Source organism: Brienomyrus brachyistius, unplaced genomic scaffold (assembly GCF_023856365.1).
Source record: "Brienomyrus brachyistius isolate T26 unplaced genomic scaffold, BBRACH_0.4 scaffold94, whole genome shotgun sequence".
Taxonomy (NCBI): domain Eukaryota; kingdom Metazoa; phylum Chordata; class Actinopteri; order Osteoglossiformes; family Mormyridae; genus Brienomyrus; species Brienomyrus brachyistius.
The window spans coordinates 446,073-457,990 of NW_026042369.1; positions in this window are offsets into that span (position 1 = coordinate 446,073).

Here is an 11,918-nt window from a genome sequence, read left to right on the forward strand (position 1 = left end):
TTAAATACTAAAGGAAGCGAGGAATTGAACCCTTCAATCAAAATAATTAGGTCCAGAAAAGATTACTGGATAATTGTAAAAACCCTAACCCTAATCCTAGCCCTAACCCTAACTGGAGAGTTGTAAAATTTTATCTAATGAAAATTCTTAAAATTGACTCTAATCTGCATTTTAAATTGGAAACTCCCACTTGGACTTTGACCTTTTTCCATCGTTCAGTTCATGAAGATATTCTGAGACAGATCATTTTTGACAAGTACATGCTAAAGAAAGTCTGTAATTTATTCCTTGAATCAAAAACTTTTGATCCAGGAAAGATTAGCAGAGAAGTGTGATTTTTTTTCTCCAATGACAATGCTTGAAATTGACTCTAATCTGCATTTTAAATTGGAAACTCCCACTTGGACTTTGACCCTCTTTCATCATTCAGTTGACTAAAATATCATGCAGAATTTCTTTTGACACTTAAATGCTAAAGGAAGCGAGGATTTAATCCTTGAATCAAAAGAATTAGGTCCAGAAAAGATTACTGGAGAATTGTAAAAACCCTAACCCTAATCCTAACCCTAACCCTAACCTGAGAGTTGTAAAATTTTATCTAATGAAAATGCTTGAAATTGACTCTAATCTGCATTTTAAATTGGAAACTCCCACTTTGACTTTGACCCTCTTTCATCATTCAGTTGACTAAAATGTCATGCAGAATTTTTTTTGAGACTTAAATACTAAAGGAAGCGAGGAATTGAATCCTTCAATCAAAATAATTAGGTCCAGAAAAGATTACTGGAGAATTGTAAAAACCCTAACCCTAATCCTAGCCCTAACCCTAACTGGAGAATTGTAAAATTTTATCTAATGAAAATTCTTAAAATTGACTCTAATCTGCATTTTAAATTGGAAACTCCCACTTGGACTTTGACCTTTTTCCATCGTTCAGTTCATGAAGATATTCTGAGACAGATCATTTTTGACAAGTACATGCTAAAGAAAGTCTGTAATTTATTCCTTGAATCAAAAACTTTTGATCCAGGAAAGATTAGCAGAGAAGTGTGATTTTTTTTCTCCAATGACAATGCTTGAAATTGACTCTAATCTGCATTTTAAATTGGAAACTCCCACTTGGACTTTGACCCTCTTTCATCATTCAGTTGACTAAAATATCATGCAGAATTTCTTTTGACACTAAAATGCTAAAGGAAGCGAGGATTTAATCCTTGAATCAAAAGAATTAGGTCCAGAAAAGATTACTGGAGAATTGTAAAAACCCTAACCCTAATCCTAACCCTAACCCTAACCTGAGAGTTGTAAAATTTTATCTAATGAAAATGCTTGAAATTGACTCTAATCTGCATTTTAAATTGGAAACTCCCACTTTGACTTTGACTCTCTTTCATCATTCAGTTGACTAAAATGTCATGCAGAATTTTTTTTGAGACTTAAATACTAAAGGAAGCGAGGAATTGAATCCTTGAATCAAAATAATTAGGTCCAGAAAAGATTACTGGAGAATTGTAAAAACCCTAACCCTAATCCTAGCCCTAACCCTAACTGGAGAGTTGTAAAATTTTATCTAATGAAAATTCTTAAAATTGACTCTAATCTGCATTTTAAATTGGAAACTCCCACTTGGACTTTGACCTTTTTCCATCGTTCAGTTAATGAAGATATTCTGAGACAGATCATTTTTGACAAGTACATGCTACAGAAAGTCTGTCATTTATTCCTTGAATCAAAAACTTTTGATCCAGGAAAGATTACCAGAGAAGTGTGATTTTTTTCTCCAATGACAATGCTTGAAATGGACTCTAATCTGCATTTTAAATTGGAAACTCCCACTTGGACTTTGATCCTTTTTCATAATTCAGTTCATGAAGATATTCTGAGACAGATCATTTTTGACAAGTACATGCTAAAGAAAGTGTGTAATTTAGTTCTTGAATCAAAAACTTTTGATCCAGGAAAGATTACCAGTGAAGGGTGATTTTTTTTTCTCCAAAAACAATGCTTGAAATTTACTCTAATCTGCATTTTAAATTGGAAACTCCCACTTGGACTTTGACCCTCTTTCATCATTCAGTTGACTAAAATATCATGCAGAATTTTTTTTGACACTTAAATGCTAAAGGAAGCTAGGATTTAATCCTTGAATCAATAGAATTAGGTCCAGAAAAGATTACTGGAGAATTGTAAAAACCCTAACCCTAATCCTAGCCCTAACCCTAACCGGAGAGTTGTAAAATTTTATCTAATGAAAATTCTTAAAATTGACTCTAATCTGCATTTTAAATTGGAAACTCCCACTTGGACTTTGACCTTTTTCCATCGTTCAGTTCATGAAGATATTCTGAGACAGATCATTTTTGACAAGTACATGCTAAAGAAAGTGTGTAATTTAGTTCTTGAATCAAAAACTTTTGATCCAGGAAAGATTATCAGAGAAGTGTGATTTTTTTTTCCAATGACAATGCTTGAAATTGACTCTAATCTGCATTTTAAATTGGAAACTCCCACATGGACTTTGACCTTTTTCCATCGTTCAGTTCATGAAGATATTCTGAGACAGATCATTTTTGACAAGTACATGCTAAAGAAAGTCTGTAATTTATTCCTTGAATCAAAAACTTTTGATCCAGGAAAGATTACCAGAGAAGTGTGATTTTTTTTCTCCAATGACAATGCTTGAAATTGACTCTTATCTGCATATTAAATTGGAAACTCCCACTTTGACTTTGACCCTCTTTCATCATTCAGTTGACTAAAATATCATGCAGAATTTCTTTTGACACTTAAATGCTAAAGGAAGCGAGGATTTAATCCTTGAATCAAAAGAATTAGGTCCAGAAAAGATTACTGGAGAATTGTAAAAACCCTAACCCTAATCCTAACCCTAACCCTAACCTGAGAGTTGTAAAATTTTATCTAATGAAAATGCTTGAAATTGACTCTAATCTGCATTTTAAATTGGAAACTCCCACTTTGACTTTGACCCTCTTTCATCATTCAGTTGACTAAAATGTCATGCAGAATTTTTTTTGACACTTAAATACTAAAGGAAGCGAGGAATTGAATCCTTGAATCAAAATAATTAGGTCCAGAAAAGATTACTGGAGAATTGTAAAAACCCTAACCCTAATCCTAGCCCTAACCCTAACCGGAGAGTTGTAAAATTTTATCTAATGAAAATTCTTAAAATTGACTCTAATCTGCATTTTAAATTGGAAACTCCCACTTGGACTTTGACCATTTTCCATCGTTCAGTTCATGAAGATATTCTGAGACAGATCATTTTTGACAAGTACATGCTACAGAAAGTCTGTAATTTATTCCTTGAATCAAAAACTTTTGATCCAGGAAAGATTACCAGAGAAGTGTGATTTTTTTCTCCAATGACAATGCTTGAAATGGACTCTAATCTGCATATTAAATTGGAAACTCCCACTTGGACTTTGACCCTCTTTCATCATTCAGTTGACTAAAATATCATGCAGAATTTTTTTTGACACTTAAATGCTAAAGGAAGCGAGGATTTAATCCTTGAATCAATAGAATTAGGTCCAGAAAAGATTACTGGAGAATTGTAAAAACCCTAACCGTAATCCTAGCCCTAACCCTACCTGGAGAGTTGTAAAATTTTATCTAATGAAAATTCTTAAAATTGACTCTAATCTGCATTTTAAATTGGAAACTCCCACTTGGACTTTGACCTTTTTCCATCGTTCAGTTCATGAAGATATTCTGAGACAGACCATTTTTGACAAGTACATGCTAAAGTAAGTCTGTAATTTATTCCTTGAATCAAAAACTTTTGATCCAGGAAAGATTACCAGAGAAGTGTGATTTTTTTTCTCCAATGACAATGCTTGAAATTGACTCTAATCTGCATTTTAAATTGGAAACTCCCACTTGGACTTTGACCTTTTTCCATCGTTCAGTTCATGAAGATATTCTGAGACAGATCATTTTTGACAAGTACATGCTAAAGAAAGTCTGTAATTTATTCCTTGAATCAAAAACTTTTGATCCAGGAAAGATTACCAGAGAAGTGTGATTTTTTTTCTCCAATGACAATGCTTGAAATTGACTCTAATCTGCATTTTAAATTGGAAACTCCCACTTTGACTTTGACCCTCTTTCATCATTCAGTTGACTAAAATATCATGCAGAATTTTTTTTTGACACTTAAATGCTAAAGGAAGCGAGGAATTGAATCCTTGAATCAAAAGAATTAGTTCCAGAAAAGATTACTGGAGAATTGTAAAAACCCTAACCCTAATCCTAGCCCTAACCCTAACCGGAGAGTTGTAAAATTTTATCTAATGAAAATTCTTAAAATTGACTCTAATCTGCATTTTAAATTGGAATCTCCCACTTGGACTTTGACCTTTTTCCATCGTTCAGTTCATGAAGATATTCTGAGACAGATCATTTTTGACAAGTACATGCTAAAGAAAGTCTGTAATTTATTCCTTGAATCAAAAACTTTTGATCCAGGAAAGATTAGCAGAGAAGTGTGATTTTTTTTCTCCAATGAAAATGCTTGAAATTGACTCTAATCTGCATTTTAAATTGGAAACTCCCACTTTGACTTTGACCCTCTTTCATCATTCAGTTGACTAAAATGTCATGCAGAATTTTTTTTGACACTTAAATACTAAAGGAAGCGAGGAATTGAATCCTTGAATCAAAATAATTAGGTCCAGAAAAGATTACTGGAGAATTGTAAAAACCCTAACCCTAATCCTAGCCCTAACCCTAACCGGAGAGTTGTAAAATTTTATCTAATGAAAATTCTTAAAATTGACTCTAATCTGCATTTTAAATTGGAAACTCCCACTTGGACTTTGACCTTTTTCCATCGTTCAGTTCATGAAGATATTCTGAGACAGATCATTTTTGACAAGTACATGCTACAGAAAGTCTGTAATTTATTCCTTGAATCAAAAACTTTTGATCCAGGAAAGATTACCAGAGAAGTGTGATTTTTTTCTCCAATGACAATGCTTGAAATGGACTCTAATCTGCATATTAAATTGGAAACTCCCACTTGGACTTTGACCCTCTTTCATCATTCAGTTGACTAAAATATCATGCAGAATTTTTTTTGACACTTAAATGCTAAAGGAAGCGAGGATTTAATCCTTGAATCAATAGAATTAGGTCCAGAAAAGATTACTGGAGAATTGTAAAAACCCTAACCGTAATCCTAGCCCTAACCCTAACTGGAGAGTTGTAAAATTTTATCTAATGAAAATTCTTAAAATTGACTCTAATCTGCATTTTAAATTGGAAACTCCCACTTGGACTTTGACCTTTTTCCATCGTTCAGTTCATGAAGATATTCTGAGACAGATCATTTTTGACAAGTACATGCTAAAGTAAGTCTGTAATTTATTCCTTGAATCAAAAACTTTTGATCCAGGAAAGATTACCAGAGAAGTGTGATTTTTTTTCTCCAATGACAATGCTTGAAATTGACTCTAATCTGCATTTTAAATTGGAAACTCCCACTTGGACTTTGACCTTTTTCCATCGTTCAGTTCATGAAGATATTCTGAGACAGATCATTTTTGACAAGTACATGCTAAAGAAAGTCTGTAATTTATTCCTTGAATCAAAAACTTTTGATCCAGGAAAGATTAGCAGAGAAGTGTGATTTTTTTTCTCCAATGACAATGCTTGAAATTGACTCTAATCTGCATTTTAAATTGGAAACTCCCACCTGGACTTTGACCCTCTTTCATCATTCAGTTGACTAAAATATCATGCAGAATTTCTTTTGACACTTAAATGCTAAAGGAAGCGAGGATTTAATCCTTGAATCAAAAGAATTAGGTCCAGAAAAGATTACTGGAGAATTGTAAAAACCCTAACCCTAATCCTAGCCCTAACCCTAACCGGAGAGTTGTAAAATTTTATCTAATGAAAATTCTTAAAATTGACTCTAATCTGCATTTTAAATTGGAAACTCCCACTTGGACTTTGACCCTCTTTCATCATTCAGTTGACTAAAATATCATGCAGAATTTTTTTTGACACTTAAATGCTAAAGGAAGCGAGGAATTTAATCCTTGAATCAAAAGAATTAGGTCCTGAAAATATTACTGGAGAATTGTAAAAACCCTAACCCTAATCCTAGCCCTAACCCTAACCGGAGAGTTGTAAAATTTTATCTAATGAAAATTCTTAAAATTGACTCTAATCTGCATTTTAAATTGGAAACTCCCACTTGGACTTTGACCTTTTTCCATCGTTCAGTTCATGAAGATATTCTGAGACAGATCATTTTTGACAAGTACATGCTAAAGAAAGTCTGTAATTTATTCCTTGAATCAAAAACTTTTGATTCAGGAAAGATTAGCAGAGAAGTGTGATTTTTTTTGTCCAATGACAATGCTTGAAATTGACTCTAATCTGCATTTTAAATTGGAAACTCCCACTTGGACTTTGACCCTCTTTCATCATTCAGTTGACTAAAATATCATGCAGAATTTCTTTTGACACTTAAATGCTAAAGGAAGCGAGGATTTAATCCTTGAATCAAAAGAATTAGGTCCAGAAAAGATTACTGGAGAATTGTAAAAACCCTAACCCTAATCCTAGCCCTAACCCTAACCGGAGAGTTGTAAAATTTTATCTAATGAAAATTCTTAAAATTGACTCTAATCTGCATTTTAAATTGGAAACTCCCACTTGGACTTTGACCTTTTTCCATCGTTCAGTTCATGAAGATATTCTGAGACAGATCATTTTTGACAAGTACATGCTACAGAAAGTCTGTAATTTATTCCTTGAAACAAAAACTTTTGATCCAGGAAAGATTACCAGAGAAGTGTGATTTCTTTCTCCAATGACAATGCTTGAAATTGACTCTAATCTGCATTTTAAATTGGAAACTCCCACTTGGACTTTGACCCTCTTTCATCATTCAGTTGACTAAAATATCATGCAGAATTTCTTTTGACACTTAAATGCTAAAGGAAGCGAGGATTTAATCCTTGAATCAAAAGAATTAGGTCCAGAAAAGATTACTGGAGAATTGTAAAAACCCTAACCCTAATCCTAACCCTAACCCTAACCTGAGAGTTGTAAAATTTTATCTAATGAAAATGCTTGAAATTGACTCTAATCTGCATTTTAAATTGGAAACTCCCACTTTGACTTTGACCCTCTTTCATCATTCAGTTGACTAAAATGTCATGCAGAATTTTTTTTGACACTTAAATACTAAAGGAAGCGAGGAATTGAATCCTTGAATCAAAATAATTAGGTCCAGAAAAGATTACTGGAGAATTGTAAAAACCCTAACCCTAATCCTAGCCCTAACCCTAACTGGAGAGTTGTAAAATTTTATCTAATGAAAATTCTTAAAATTGACTCTAATCTGCATTTTAAATTGGAAACTCCCACTTGGACTTTGACCTTTTTCCATCGTTCAGTTCATGAAGATATTCTGAGACAGATCATTTTTGACAAGTACATGCTATAGAAAGTCTGTCATTTATTCCTTGAATCAAAAACTTTTGATCCAGGAAAGATTACCAGAGAAGTGTGATTTTTTTCTCCAATGACAATGCTTGAAATGGACTCTAATCTGCATTTTAAATTGGAAACTCCCACTTGGACTTTGACCCTCTTTCATCATTCAGTTGACTAAAATATCATGCAGAATTATTTTTGACACTTAAATGCTAAAGGAAGCGAGGAATTGAATCCTTGAATCAAAAGAATTAGGTCCAGAAAAGATTACTGGAGAATTGTAAAAACCCTAACCCTAATCCTAGCCCTAACCCTAACCGGAGAGTTGTAAAATTTTATCTAATGAAAATGCTGGAAATTGACTGTAATCTGCATTTTAAATTGGAAACTCCCACTTGGACTTTGATCCTCTTTCATCTTTCAGTTCATGAAGATATTCTGAGACAGATCATTTTTGACAAGTACATGCTAAAGAAAGTGTGTAATTTAGTTCTTGAATCAAAAACTTTTGATCCAGGAAAGATTACCAGTGAAGGGTGATTTTTTTTTCTCCAAAAACAATGCTTGAAATTTACTCTAATCTGCATTTTAAATTGGAAACTCCCACTTTGACTTTGACCCTCTTTCATCATTCAGTTGACTAAAATATCATGCAGAATTTTTTTTGACACTTAAATGCTAAAGGAAGCGAGGATTTAATCCTTGAATCAAAAGAATTAGGTCCAGAAAAGATTACTGGAGAATTGTAAAAACCCTAACCCTAATCCTAACCCTAACCCTAACCTGAGAGTTGTAAAATTTTATCAAATGAAAATGCTTGAAATTGACTCTAATCTGCATTTTAAATTGGAAACTCCCACTTGGACTTTGACCGTCTTTCATCATTCAGTTGACTAAAATATCATGCAGAATTTTTTTTGACACTTAAATGCTAAAGGAAGCGAGGATTTAATCCTTGAATCAAAAGAATTAGGTCCAGAAAAGATTACTGGAGAATTGTAAAAACCCTAACCCTAATCCTAACCCTAACCCTAACCTGAGAGTTGTAAAATTTTATCTAATGAAAATGCTTGAAATTGACTCTAATCTGCATTTTAAATTGGAAACTCCCACTTTGACTTTGACCCTCTTTCATCATTCAGTTGACTAAAATATCATGCAGAATTTTTTTTGACACTTAAATGCTAAAGGAAGCGAGGAATTGAATCCTTGAATCAAAAGAATTAGGTCCAGAAAAGATTACTGGAGAATTGTAAAAACCCTAACCCTAATCCTAGCCCTAACCCTAACCGGAGAGTTGTAAAATTTTATCTAATGAAAATTCTTAAAATTGACTCTAATCTGCATTTTAAATTGGAAACTCCCATTTGGACTTTGACCTTTTTCCATCGTTCAGTTCATGAAGATATTCTGAGACAGATCATTTTTGACAAGTACATGCTACAGAAAGTCTGTAATTTATTCCTTGAATCAAAAACTTTTGATCCAGGAAAGATTACCAGAGAAGTGTGATTTTTTTCTCCAATGACAATGCTTGAAATGGACTCTAATCTGCATATTATATTGGAAACTCCCACTTGTACTTTGACCCTATTTCATCATTCAGTTGACTAAAATATCATGCAGAATTTTTTTGACACTTAAATGCTAAAGGAAGCGAGGATTTAATCCTTGAATCAATAGAATTAGGTCCAGAAAAGATTACTGGAGAATTGTAAAAACCCTAACCGTAATCCTAGCCCTAACCCTAACTGGAGAGTTGTAAAATTTTATCTAATGAAAATTCTTAAAATTGACTCTAATCTGCATTTTAAATTGGAAACTCCCACTTGGACTTTGACCTTTTTCCATCGTTCAGTTCATGAAGATATTCTGAGACAGATCATTTTTGACAAGTACATGCTAAAGTAAGTCTGTAATTTATTCCTTGAATCAAAAACTTTTGATCCAGGAAAGATTACCAGAGAAGTGTGATTTTTTTTCTCCAATGACAATGCTTGAAATTGACTCTAATCTGCATTTTAAATTGGAAACTCCCACTTGGACTTTGACCTTTTTCCATCGTTCAGTTCATGAAGATATTCTGAGACAGATCATTTTTGACAAGTACATGCTAAAGAAAGTCTGTAATTTATTCCTTGAATCAAAAACTTTTGATCCAGGAAAGATTAGCAGAGAAGTGTGATTTTTTTTCTCCAATGACAATGCTTGAAATTGACTCTAATCTGCATTTTAAATTGGAAACTCCCACCTGGACTTTGACCCTCTTTCATCATTCAGTTGACTAAAATATCATGCAGAATTTCTTTTGACACTTAAATGCTAAAGGAAGCGAGGATTTAATCCTTGAATCAAAAGAATTAGGTCCAGAAAAGATTACTGGAGAATTGTAAAAACCCTAACCCTAATCCTAGCCCTAACCCTAACCGGAGAGTTGTAAAATTTTATCTAATGAAAATTCTTAAAATTGACTCTAATCTGCATTTTAAATTGGAAACTCCCACTTGGACTTTGACCCTCTTTCATCATTCAGTTGACTAAAATATCATGCAGAATTTTTTTTGACACTTAAATGCTAAAGGAAGCGAGGAATTTAATCCTTGAATCAAAAGAATTAGGTCCTGAAAATATTACTGGAGAATTGTAAAAACCCTAACCCTAATCCTAGCCCTAACCCTAACCGGAGAGTTGTAAAATTTTATCTAATGAAAATTCTTAAAATTGACTCTAATCTGCATTTTAAATTGGAAACTCCCACTTGGACTTTGACCTTTTTCCATCGTTCAGTTCATGAAGATATTCTGAGACAGATCATTTTTGACAAGTACATGCAAAAGAAAGTCTGTAATTTATTCCTTGAATCAAAAACTTTTGATTCAGGAAAGATTAGCAGAGAAGTGTGATTTTTTTTGTCCAATGACAATGCTTGAAATTGACTCTAATCTGCATTTTAAATTGGAAACTCCCACTTGGACTTTGACCCTCTTTCATCATTCAGTTGACTAAAATATCATGCAGAATTTCTTTTGACACTTAAATGCTAAAGGAAGCGAGGATTTAATCCTTGAATCAAAAGAATTAGGTCCAGAAAAGATTACTGGAGAATTGTAAAAACCCTAACCCTAATCCTAGCCCTAACCCTAACCGGAGAGTTGTAAAATTTTATCTAATGAAAATTCTTAAAATTGACTCTAATCTGCATTTTAAATTGGAAACTCCCACTTGGACTTTGACCTTTTTCCATCGTTCAGTTCATGAAGATATTCTGAGACAGATCATTTTTGACAAGTACATGCTACAGAAAGTCTGTAATTTATTCCTTGAAACAAAAACTTTTGATCCAGGAAAGATTACCAGAGAAGTGTGATTTCTTTCTCCAATGACAATGCTTGAAATGGACTCTAATCTGCATATTATATTGGAAACTCCCACTTGGACTTTGACCCTATTTCATCATTCAGTTGACTAAAATATCATGCAGAATTTTTTTTGACACTTAAATGCTAAAGGAAGCGAGGATTTAATCCTTGAATCAATAGAATTAGGTCCAGAAAAGATTACTGGAGAATTGTAAAAACCCTAACCCTAATCCTAGCCCTAACCCTAACCGGAAAGTTGTAATATTTTATCTAATGAAAATTCTTAAAATTGACTCTAATCTGCATTTTAAATTGGAAACTCCCACTTTGACTTTGACCCTCTTTCATCATTCAGTTGACTAAAATGTCATGCAGAATTTTTTTTGACACTTAAATACTAAAGGAAGCGAGGAATTGAATCCTTGAATCAAAATAATTAGGTCCAGAAAAGATTACTGGAGAATTGTAAAAACCCTAACCCTAATCCTAGCCCTAACCCTAACTGGAGAGTTGTAAAATTTTATCTAATGAAAATTCTTAAAATTGACTCTAATCTGCATTTTAAATTGGAAACTCCCACTTGGACTTTGACCTTTTTCCATCGTTCAGTTCATGAAGATATTCTGAGACAGATCATTTTTGACAAGTACATGCTATAGAAAGTCTGTCATTTATTCCTTGAATCAAAAACTTTTGATCCAGGAAAGATTACCAGAGAAGTGTGATTTTTTTCTCCAATGACAATGCTTGAAATGGACTCTAATCTGCATTTTAAATTGGAAACTCCCACTTGGACTTTGACCCTCTTTCATCATTCAGTTGACTAAAATATCATGCAGAATTATTTTTGACACTTAAATGCTAAAGGAAGCGAGGAATTGAATCCTTGAATCAAAAGAATTAGGTCCAGAAAAGATTACTGGAGAATTGTAAAAACCCTAACCCTAATCCTAGCCCTAACCCTAACCGGAGAGTTGTAAAATTTTATCTAATGAAAATGCTGGAAATTGACTGTAATCTGCATTTTAAATTGGAAACTCCCACTTGGACTTTGATCCTCTTTCATCTTTCAGTTCATGAAGA